The sequence below is a fragment of the Pseudorca crassidens genome, chromosome 8, assembly GCF_039906515.1.
Source record: "Pseudorca crassidens isolate mPseCra1 chromosome 8, mPseCra1.hap1, whole genome shotgun sequence".
NCBI lineage: Eukaryota > Metazoa > Chordata > Mammalia > Artiodactyla > Delphinidae > Pseudorca > Pseudorca crassidens.
The window spans coordinates 100,408,099-100,420,069 of NC_090303.1; the positions used below are offsets into that span (position 1 = coordinate 100,408,099).

The 11,971-nt window shown below is 46.4% G+C and overlaps 3 non-coding genes across 3 annotated transcripts; 1 reads left to right on the top strand and 2 right to left on the bottom strand.

The window, feature by feature from the left end:
• Window positions 1-1,639: 1,639 nt before the first annotated feature.
• On the bottom strand, window positions 1,640-1,711 carry TRNAC-GCA (transfer RNA cysteine (anticodon GCA)). Its single transcript has one exon. It is a non-coding gene; the product is annotated as a tRNA-Cys (tRNA).
• Window positions 1,712-4,965: 3,254 nt separating this feature from the next.
• On the bottom strand, window positions 4,966-5,037 carry TRNAC-GCA (transfer RNA cysteine (anticodon GCA)). Its single transcript has one exon. It is a non-coding gene; the product is annotated as a tRNA-Cys (tRNA).
• A 6,509-nt stretch (window positions 5,038-11,546) lies between these two features.
• TRNAC-GCA (transfer RNA cysteine (anticodon GCA)) lies at window positions 11,547-11,618 on the top strand. Its single transcript has one exon. It is a non-coding gene; the product is annotated as a tRNA-Cys (tRNA).
• The last annotated feature ends 353 nt before the right edge of the window (window positions 11,619-11,971 follow it).

Genomic DNA, 11,971 nt, shown 5'->3' on the forward strand with positions numbered 1-11,971 from the left:
CCGCCTGCTGATGTAGAGGACACGGGTTCGTGCCCCGGTCTGGGAAGATCCCACATGCCGCGAGGTGGCTGGGCCCGTGAGCCATGGCCGCTGGGCCTGCGCGTCCGGAGCCTGTGCTCCGCAACGGGAGAGGCCACAACTGTGAGGCCGCGTACCCGCAAACAAACAAACAAAAACTAGTTACTAAACTGCTAGGGTCAGCCATCCAGGCCTGAAGCCACTTCTAGTATTCCATGGGAACTCGACTTGATCCCTTGGAAACAGGAGGCAAATATTCACTCAGCTTTTTCTACTATATCATATGGGCTCCTAGATTTGCATCCCCTCAACTACCTAGATTTTCATTATCTTCAGGTCCAATAAGGCCAGGATCAAACCACATTCCCATCTTTTCTCTGAGGGTCTTTTTCCTATTACTCATTCCTGGTACCAATCAGGACACTTTGATTAAAGAAGAGGCCATCCCAGGCTAAGGGAAACACAGAAGGCAGTCTTGCCAGGATGGCAAGGAGCTCCGAGCACTGAAAGGAGGCCAGAAGATCTTCCCTTATAAGATGCTCATAAAGTGGGCAGGATTTCAGCAGGTCCTGGTAAGGGAGCCATTGTTGCCACCACAATGGATACTGGCTGCAGCCAATGGCCTCACTGTCCTTGCCACACCTCTGCCACCTCCAGAATGAATTCCAAGTTCTCCTACTTCTAGGTGTGATTTATTCTACATTCATAGTCTTATTGATGGGCCTATAGTTGGCCAAGCTTAAGGCATTACCAACTGTGCTGGTTAATTTTATGTGTCAATTTGTTTAGGCTCTGGTACCCAGATACTCGGTCAAATCCTAATCTAGACGTTGCCATGAAGATATTTTTTTAGATGTGATTTACATTTACATCAGTAGACTCTGAGTAAAGCAGGTGACCGTCCATAATGTGGACGGGCCCCATGCAATCAGTTGAAAGCCTTAAGAGAAAAAGACTGAAGTCCCCTGAGAAATAGGGAATTCTGCCTCCAGACAGCCTTCGGACTCAAACTGCAATGTCAACTCTTCCCTGGGTCTCCAGCCTGCTGACCTGCAAGATCAAGACTTGCCAGAGCCCTCAATGTCATGTGAGCCGATTCCTTCAAATCAGTCTCTCTCAACAAACGTATGGACACCAAGGGGGGAAAGTGGCGGGGCGGGGGTGGTGGGGGGATGGGTTGGGAGATTGGGATTGACATATATACACTAATATGTATAAAAGAGATAACTAATAAGAACCTGCCATATAAAAAAATAAATAAAATTAAATTAAAAGAAAATCAATCCCTCTCTCTTTCTCCTGGCATTTTTGTCTACCTCAGCCACAGACAGGTTCCTGTCTTCCTCCAAGACTGAGACAATTGTGAATTCCCCAGAAAAGGAGTTAAAAGGATTCACATGCTGGGCAAAAAATGAAAAAAGAAAAGGGAATAAATGTTCACTACGGGACCTATGAGAACTGACTCCTCCTTGAAGAAATCGGGTTCATCTAGAGCTGCAGGTGTCAGGGGAGGGGTTCTGGTGAAGACTTGCACTGCTTCTTCCCTTTGCAGGCTGGATCAGTGTGGTGGAAAAAGCTGGAGGTAGAACCTTGTGTTCAGTGAGTAAAAGCAAGTTTGGGCAGGGGGCACCTGGACTTGAACCAGGGACCTCTTGATCTGCAGTCAAATGCTCTTCCCCTGAGCTATACCTCCACCTACTCACCTATGTTTAATAAGCACCCTAAACCTGCAGAGCCACACCCTGGGTGTCACGTTTTGAGATGTGTACTTGCTACTGCTCTTCCATCCCACACCCCTGCAAAGGGATGCTCTTCTCACTGTGCCCACCCCCTTCCCCTGGCTGAAGGCACTGGCGTTGAACTCACTGAGGTTTGCAGCTGGAACATCCTTCCGACCCATCTAGAAGAACAGGACTCGAAGCATTGTCTACTCAACAGACTCTTTGAGGTTACAGTGGAAAAGGCAGGGCTGGGCAAAGGTAAGTGCTCTTGGGCCCCACCTGAGAATCCCTAAACCAGACTCTCTGGGAAGGGGACGAGGGGACAGTGAGTGCCTCTAACAAGCTCCTAATGATTCTGACTCACAGATAGCTTTGGAGCTATTGATTTAATCTTCATGGTACAGATCTGACAAAAATGACAGTCGTAATTAAAATCATGGCCAAACAAAACACAACAGATTAATGACCAAGTCACAGCTAGAATCCACAGTTATGCTTAAGGGCTTCTTTGCACTAAACATATTGGGCAGGAGAACCGCCTCCTTTATCTCTTCTCTTCTTCCTCTTCCCTCTCCATTTGCTGCATCCTTCCAGTGTCAGATGCAAAAAGCAACCTAAAGAGAGGATGCAATGCATGGAAAAGTGATGAAGTGGGAATGAGAGAGATTTATGGGCAGAAACTCAAAAAGGCGAGCCCAACATGCAAGCAGGTTGCAGGCCTCTGCTTGTATCACGTGAGCTAACATCCCATCAGTCAAAGCCAGTCACAGGACCAAGCCGTATATCAAAGGCAGGGAAATATGTCCCACTTCTAATGGGAGGATCTGAAAAGTCTTGTGGCAAAGGGCACAGATAGAATAAGTGAAGAACTGGGGCTAACTGTTTAATCTATCACCGTCTGCCCTCTCGGTCATAATTATTTACATCTCTCCCACGTGCAAAATATACTCAGCTTTATCCCAAGTCCCCAGAGCCTCAGGCAGTCAGAGTCCAGGATCTACATAAGATCCCTTGATCTGGAAACATATGAACTTAAAATATAAGTTATCCACCCCTCACATATGCCAAATCCAGTGACAGTACAGGAACAGACTTACCTCAATAAACATCTACATTCAAAGACTGAACAAAATAGGAAGCACATGGGTATGCAAAAGAAACTTCCATGCTCCCTTCTACATTTGGGTACAGCCAGAGCCTCCTCCTAGATACCGATTTCAGTATCTGCCAGTCTTATTCACAATAATGTTGCTTAACAAGCCCCCCCCACCACCACTAACACACAATGATAAGCATTTATTGTCACGCCCATGGGTTTGCAGGTTGAATTTGAATCGGCTGGTCTAGGCTGGGCTTGGCCGGGTGGGTGGCCTCAAGCTGTGGGTCTAGTTGGCCTTAGCTCCTCTCAGTGAATTGGGCTCAGGGCTGGGCCTTGTGTGTTCATGTTGGGGCCCAGGCTGAAGGAGAGAACCTTACTGGGCCAGCACATCTCAGGGTAAGAGTGGAAGTCCCAGAGGGTAAGCCCAAACTTGCAAGTAGATCTCAAGGCCCTGCTTGTATCATATCTACCAACATCCTGTTGGCCAAAACACATCACATGGCGTGCCAGTTATCAATTTATTGACTGGTAGCTCCAAATTCACCCTTCTGTACCTGCTGTGGGATAACGGACTGGATTCTTTAAGCATTTCTCCTTTAAGTGAGCGCAATGTTAACAGTTGTCAGTAGAGGGCGCAGGAGGGACACTGCAGGAGAAAGGGGTCTTCTCGCTCTGGCTCCTGTTGCAGGTTGGGCGGTGGTGCAGCTGTGTAAGGACACCTGGTGTGCTCTGCCCCAGGCACACGCCCAGAGAATGAAGTCCCTCGGTGACCTCGCTGGGCTGGTGACCACCTCCATACCCGACCCCCAACCCCACTCCCAGGCCCCCAACCCCCTCTGTGTACCTGCCTGCCAGCCTCGGCTTGCCTCTGCCCAGAGGTCTGGCCCCTACGTCCTCCAGGCGCAGACACTGCACGCTCCAGGATCAATGGTTGCTAGGGATTTGTTGCGGAGGGAGAGAGGCTGGCAGGCAGGTACACAGAGGGGGTTATTCCTCATAAGTATAGCAGGGGGAATTTTTAGGGCAGTGACACTATTCTGTGTGGTATTTCAATTGTGGGTACATGACGTTATGCATTTGCCAAAAACCCACAAAACTCTACAAAACTGTACAACACAAAGAATGAACCTTAATGTAAACCATGGACTTCGGTTAATAATAATGTATCAATATTCATTCACCATTTTTATCAAATGTCACACTATTGTAAAATGTTAATGATGGGGCCACCGGGAGGCGGCAGCTGAGGTGAGGGGTAGAGGGGAACTCTCTATACTTTCTGCTCCATTTTTCTGTAAACCTAAAACTGCTCTAAAAAACAATGTCTATTAATTTTTTTTAAAGTGATAGCAGGTAGGACTACCTGGATTATGAATTAAAGGCCCCATGATCCATGTTTAAATGATCTACCTATGAGCTGTTATTATCTAAGAAGCATCTTTCCACCCATAATGCTATCTGGATCTGTAACTCAGCCAGCCACCTGGGTATTCGTGGCCTTCCACGAAGCCGGGGGTCTGCCCCATGGCAGATGAACACCTTGCCCACCAGGTCTCCTTCCCACCGTCTCCCTCCTTGACCACCTGGCAGCTTCTCAGGCCCCTGCAAAGGGCACTGGCTTTGATAATCATACACGTTTAGGCAAAATGCCCTTTAGAATCATCCAGTATCGTCTTCCCCCAAACGTGTCTGTCCGATCGGCTAGTGCTTGCAGGGTAGGAAGAGGTGGGAGGAAGAGCAGAGTATGTGTTGTTTTTAAAATAAAGGGTATCCAGATCCCTCCTTAGGGTCTCTGGGGCACAACTGCTAATTCAGTCGGCTCCCTGGACCTTCTTGCCTATCAACTCACTTGAAAAGAGAAATAGTAAATGGGAGAACTGACCTAGCACATACGTTTCTCCTCGGATCAAGACAAAACCTCTAATTCTGGATGAGGAAAACTTCCAACCATTTCCTGAGTCAGAAGATGACCTTTCCTGCCTTTTCTCCCCTCTCCTGTCCTGTCTGCTAAGCCCCTCTAGAGGAAAGTAGCCAAATTTAGAGAGCTATGTAACAAGGGGCGGGTGTCGGTACCGAGGAGGTCTACAGTGACCACCTGTGTGGATGCAGGATGGAAAGAAAACTGACAGGGGGCACCCGGATTTGAACCGGGGACCTCTTGATCTGCAGTCAAATGCTCTACCCCTGAGCTATACCCCCGCCACAGATTCCAGGTTCTTAACTTGCATCATGTCAGTATGTCTCAATATCCAGGTATGCTGTACACTGCAATTATCGGCCGTTCTCGGCGAGCTGGTGAGAACCTGCAGAACTGCATCCCTCAGCGACGCCCTCTGGTCTCCAACCTCCCCTTCATTTCCCACAAAAGTGCTTCCTTCTTGTTGGACGATTCCTCTACAGACTGAATGTCAGCTGTTTGTTTGTTTCCTTTTTTCTTCTGTGTGAAACTAATTATCCCTCATCCATCTGCTTTTTGTCCTGTGGATTTATACATTTTTATTGCTTTATTATAATTAGGAAAATGTTATTTCTAAAACCTGTATAAGTGAAAATATAGACATAAATAAAGTAAAATTAAATAGCTCTGACAGATATGTATTGGGTTGGCCAAAACGTTTGTTCAGGTTTCTCCATAAGATGTTACAAACTAATGTTTTGGACAACCCAATATTTTAGCAGGGAAAAAACACATTTTTTCCCCCAAGGAAGTAAAAAACTCAAACCATATCTCCAATCTCTGCAGCCTCAAATGTACTGTTTGCACTGTTAAATGTAGGTATTTTTTAAAAAAATTTATATTGGAGTAGACTTGATTTACAATGTGTTGGTTTCAGGCGTACAGCTGTACAGGGTTTTAAAAAACATAAATATTCTGAATTAAACCCAGGATATTCATAGTTACTAAGGACTGTTCAAAATGTATATTTTCTCATTGTTTCTAAATTATGTACTTTCTTCCCTTACTATTTGTGTGTTACTTAAAAAATGTGTTGTAGCTAAGAATTATAATCCGAAGTACTAAGCACTGATAAACATATCCTTTTATACACATGAACCATGTATTTCAAAATTTTCTAAAAATTTGATGCTTTGGTGAGAAGTGCAATTGAATAATAAAGTTGTCTTTACTGACATTTTATAACATTATAAAATAAATATTTTTTAGATATGAAGAAAAATAACTTCCAATCTAGAATTCTGAACCCAGGTAAACTAACATTCAAGCAAGAGGACAAAATAAAGACATTTCAGATGTGCAGAACCAAGAGGATTTATTGGAGCAGAGCCTCACAGAAGGAGAAAGAAGGGAGGTGAACCCGGGGAGAAATAGGAGAATGCAAAGTTGAAGGATGACTCCCCTGTGGTACCTTCTCTCCTGAGCTAGGGTCTGCTACTTGATATCTTCATTTAGAGATCCTGTACGCTTCTCAAACCAAACATGGGCAAGAGGAAATTATTAGTTCTCACCCTTAACCTGATCCCCACCCCTCAACTGTGTTGCCCAGCTAAGTAAAGGCACGATTCTCCCAGCGACTCTGCCAGCCACCTGCCAGCCACTGTCAATTCATCCCTTTTGCATCCAAAGCCCACGGCAAGTCATGCCGGCTCTTCGGTAGGATGTATCAGCATCTGAGCCCATCTGGCCGCACACCATCAGGACTTGCGGTCAAGGCCCTACTGTCTGTTCCCCACCAAACCCACCGTCACACTCTCCTGACAGGTCTCCTTTCTCCCCGTCCATCTACTTCCACTGGGCACCAACGTGATCTTTTCAAACGTGAGTCAGATTCTGTGTCCCGCTTGGTTCGGCAGCTCCCTGCTCTGCTCGGAATGAAATCCCAAGTCCATCCTCCTTGGAACCCGCAGGAGCTGGCCCTGGCTGCTTCTCCCCCCAACCCCTTCCTTTCTTGTTCCCAGCGCTTGCCCCCAGCCACACTGGTCTTTGCTGTTCTGCCAAAGCGTCAAACACGCTCCACCTTGGAGCCTGGCACCTTTCCCTGGACACAGGCCGGGGCCCCTTCCCATCACTCACTGCTCCGTCCAGAGTCTGCTCAGCAGCAAGGCCTCCTCTGGCCGCTTTGTTTAAATTGCACCCCATCATTTTTCAGCCCTTTGCTCTGTTTTTGTTTTTCTCACAGTCCCTATTATGACCTGCATTACAGCAATATAGATTTTTATTAATTATCTGTCACCCTCACCGCGATGGAAGCTCCGGGAAGGTGGACCCTTCATCTGTTTTCTTCTGTGTGTCTGGCGCTTACTGAGCTCTCAAAACTATTTGTTGTATAAATGGATGAATAAACGTTAAACAAAGAAACGGATCAACACGCAGACAAAGAAGTTCACCCTCACCTATAGGGCGGGCAGCATGCAATCCGCGGAGGGGCTGGACAGAGCACAAAGGTGGGGGAAGGGTGAATCTGCTCTCTGCTTGAACTGGGACGTCACTTTCTCCTGCCTTCAGACCTCAGCGCTCCTGATTCTCCAGCCTCTGGACTCAGACCAGACCTTACACTATTGGCTATCTTGGTTCTCAGGCCTCCAAGCTTGGATGGAGCTTCACCACCTGCTTTCCTGGACCTCTAGCTTGCAGAAGACAGATGGTGAAACCTCTCAGACTCCATAATCACTGAGCCGATTCCTCACAATAAATCACTTTCTATTTCTATATATAACTATATGCATCCTAGTGGTTCTGTTTCTATGGACAACCCTGACCAATATGGTGATTCTATGTGCTAATTTGCTTGGGACAGTCCCAGCTGATGCGTGTGGTCCCAGCATCAATATGAATAGCATCCCTTTTCTCTCGCAAAGGTTTCCTGGTTGGATGATAACTAGATGGTTCTCCGACACGTGATGAAAGTGGAATTACAAACGAGCGGGGAAAGGGCCAAATTGTTCAACAAATGGTACTGAAATAACTGGTTTTCCATATTAAAAACAACAACAACTACTACTTAAAAACCCTCACCACACAGAAAGGTAGATTCCAGATGAATTAAAGACCTAAATGTGAAAAAAAATTTTTTTAATTATTTGAATTAAAAATAGGAGACTTGGGCTTCCCTGGTGGCGCAGTGGTTGAGAGTCTGGTTCGTGCCCCGGTCCGAGAGGATCCCACATGGGCCCGTAAGCCATGGCCGCTGAGCCTGCGCGTCCAGAGCCTGTGCTCCGCGACGGGAGAGGCCACAGCAGTGAGAGGTCCGCGTACTGAAAAAAAAAAAAAAAAAAAAGGGAGACTTTCAGGAACAGTTCTTGGAACTTTCCGAGATGCTGTTCCCAGGTTATATTCCTCAAATTTGGCTCAAATAAAATTTTCCACTTCTTTCATAAAAAAAAAAAAGGAGACTATCTTTATACTCTCAGGGAAGGGAAGGATTTAACACAAAAGACACATACTATTTCTTAAAAAAAGATAGATTGATTTGTTTTCATCAAAAGAAAAAGTAACATATAATATTTTAAGATGAGTAACAGTTGTTTCCATGGAGAGAGGCATGATACCATTTGCAATCTTTCACCAAATTATCTTTATCTGGCTTAATGACAGCTAGCTTGAACCATAGGTCAGATTTCCAAATCTGGTGATTTCATTTCATATTCCTTATTTCTGTTAAGTCATGATAACTTAAAGGTCATAAGGTATAGTGGCAAGTGTTTGGTGATCCTGGCAGATAACTATGGTTACTCAAATTTCTCACTAAAGACTGCTCTCCACAATCGCTCAGATATGAGGTTGACAAGCACATGGTCCTTAAACCTGGGAGTTGAGTACACCAACGTGGGAGAGAGCAGTGAATGTATTTCTAGTCCACTCTGGCTTTGGGAGGTATTTCCTTAGATTCTTCTGTAGCATTTGGATGTGGTTTTCACATATGCCTAGCAACACACCATTAGTTCCTGTCTCTACCGTGAATGAACAAAATCATCATGGACAGGGAATCAGCTAAACACAACTATTGAATTATTGTTCCACAAACAGGTCTTCTTAACCAAACAACGAAAAAGCATGGTATTAAAGCCCTGGAGTGATAGATTCTGGGTAGTCAGAATATTTGTACACCTGAGATATTCCACTTGTGCCTCAAGGCCATAGAAATGGGTCTTCTCAGCCTTTTGAAGAAATGTTTTAATCTCCTCTCTCATTTCAAAAACTCACACAAGCACTCTTAGCAGCCAATATTTGTCAGTGTGGAAATGCAGAATCGTGTATTCACTCCCATTTCTCCCATTTCTGTGGCCAGGATGCTAAAATGATAGCTCCTGGGGGTAGCCGGCAATCCTGTGTTCCTTGTCCTGTAGCTGCATGACTCCAATCTCTGCCTCTGTCTTCACACGGCCCTCTTCCTGTTTGTGTGTCCGTCTCTTCTCCTTTTATAAGGACACGAGTCATTGGATTAGGACCCACCCTAATCCACTATAACCTCATTTTAACTAATTACTAATAATATCTGCAAAGGCCCTATTTCTAAATGGGTCACTTTCCCAAGTACCGGGGTTAGCACTTCAGCATACCTTTTGGGGGGCACAATTCAACCCATACAAAAGGCTTCCTGCTCCTTAGACACACAGAAGCAGCAGTGAGTTCCTGGAGTCTGAAAGTGGCGTCAAGGGTAAAAGGTACCCACTAGGGGTTGTTGACATGCGAGGGCTTGTAGCTCAGAGGCAAAACTTCCTGGCTACAGATCAAGAGGACACTGGTTCAAATTCACATCCACCTTATTTATTCCCTACTGTTCCTCACGAAGATGTCTGAGAAAGTGAACATGAGCTCAGAGGGAGAAAATAAAAACCTCAGGTAACACCGAGGCACCGCAGTTGTAAAATGTCAAGTTGTAAAATGCCTCTTGGAGAAACGTTCTTCTCATCAGAGACGATCAGAAACTGCTGCGTGGAATTTTATCAGTAAGAATGGAGCTGCCCACTTTTCCCGGAGCTGATACCGTTCACCCAGTATCCCCGGAGCCCAGCACAGTTTCCAGCTCATGGTCAAGTGCTCAGAAACATGTGTTGCACATGTGTGCCCATTTCTTCTCCTCAAAGAGCACTGAAATCTCAGCTTCTGCTGAGGGTACCACAGGGCCCAGCACACAGTAGGACCCTAAGAGATGAAGGTTGAATAAAAGCTCCAAGAAACCTCCAAAGTCAAGGACGTGGCTGCATCTCTAGAGAACTCCAGGCTTCCACGTTCCACCTGGATACTCTCCTTTGTGGGGCCGAAGATACCCTCTCGTCCTTTGTTTCCTCATCTGTGATACGGGAGGAATAACACAACCCCCTGGGGCTGGATTTTTCTGAGACACACTGGGATCTTCAGCTCGAATTGTGCTGCTCTGGATGGAAGAGGTGGGTCTGCTCCTTGACTTGCTTGAACGAGTTTTCCCCATATTGGGGAGGGGGGCAGAAGCTTCTTAAGATTTAGCTTCCTAAATGGTAAACTGGGAAGAGGGCTAACCCAGGACAAAGAAGACCACCCTCGGGGCTCCCGGCAGGCACTGGGAGGAAAGGGAGAGGGTCTCAGGACACACGTCCTTGGTGGAGTAGAGGCACCAGTGCTCGGTAAACCCACAGAAGGAGCAATGGTGAACAGGCGCCCTGGGTGTGACTGCGAGTGTGAAAGGGCCTGGTCACAGATGTGTGGATCTAGAGCAGTGGTTCTCAAAGCATGGCCCCAGACCAGCAGCATCAGCATTACCTGAGAACTTGCTAATCAGAAACTTTCAGGGGGAGCCCAGTCATCTTTGTTTTAACAAGCCCTCCAGATGATTCTGATGCGCCCTAAAATTAAGAACCACGGGTCTAGAACAGATTTCAGAGGATGAACAGTCTGATCGTGGTCCTTGGTTTTCATCCTGCCTCTTCCCACCAGCTCTGGCTGACCCTGCGGCCAGTGATACAATTCCTAACCCATCCCCTTCTTGGGTGTTTCAGTACCTAAGTCTTCCTGCAGGTGGCACAGAAGAAGCCGATGTAGATCTGTGGCAGGTGTTCCTCAAAGTGGGGTCTCCCGACCCTCTATGAGGAGCTTGTTCCTAACCCCAGATCGCATCTGCATGTTTGACAAGCTCCCAAGATGATTCCTAAGCACAGGAAATCTGAGGACTGGCCCAAAGGGTGCAGTCCACGCACCAGATCAAATCCTAGTGTCCCCATTAGCTTTTCCCTGTTGTTCTTGAGCTGCATGGCACTCTGCTCCGCTAAGCCCACATTCTAGCCCCCTTGATGGTCCCGAGTAATTTCTTCAGAGGCTCCCATTATGTAGTCTTTACATTTTCTGATGAATGGAAGATAGGGACAAGAGGAAGATGAGAGAGTCATTGGTTTAATTACAGGGTCCTGAACCCAAAGTCAGGAGGATGGATTCAGGTCCTGAGCGTATCTGTAAGGATCTGTGTGTGCTTGGGGGGACCAGTAATCCTGAATCTCTGTTTTCAGATCCCACTGCGAAGGGCACAGACTAGCGACCCTGAAGTCTCTTCCTGCTATAAATATCTGTGTCAGTGCTTTTCCAGAAAGAGCAGGGAGGTGGCTACAGGGAGGGGGAAACTGTTTCTTATTTTGCATCAAGGAAATAAAATTAAAGTGAGGCCAGCTTGGCAGCTTTCAGCAGGCCCAGCGTGATGAGTATCTGTGGCAAAGATTTATAGGAATGTTGGGCATGGCTGCACAGGTATAAGGTAGTACTAAGGCCTGTACCTACGTCAGGGGGTGTAGCTCAGGGGTAGAGCATTTGACTGCAGATCAAGAGGTCCCTGGTTCAAATCCAGGTGCCCCCTGCTGTCCTTCACTTTTGCTAGTTGGAGCTGGTGTTGAAGGCTCTGCTCCTTTCCCTAATGCCGGGCCGCAGTACACCGAGCCTTCTCAAATCTGGGAAAAAGTCCAGGGTAACTTAAAACCCTGTCACTGAGCACTACAACCCCAAAGTGATAAGTTCCTCCAACCCTGACTTTTTAATTTCACTTACCACAGGTCTTGTTCTACATAGGCTTGTTTCTACATGTTTTCATTGCCCTAAATCAGTGCTTGCTGGTTAGTGTTTAACAACCAGCTCTTGGGGTTGTTGCTACAAAGCACTGATTTGTAGTGTTTTCCAATTTCATGGTGTAAATAATCTCACCGTATCCAATGT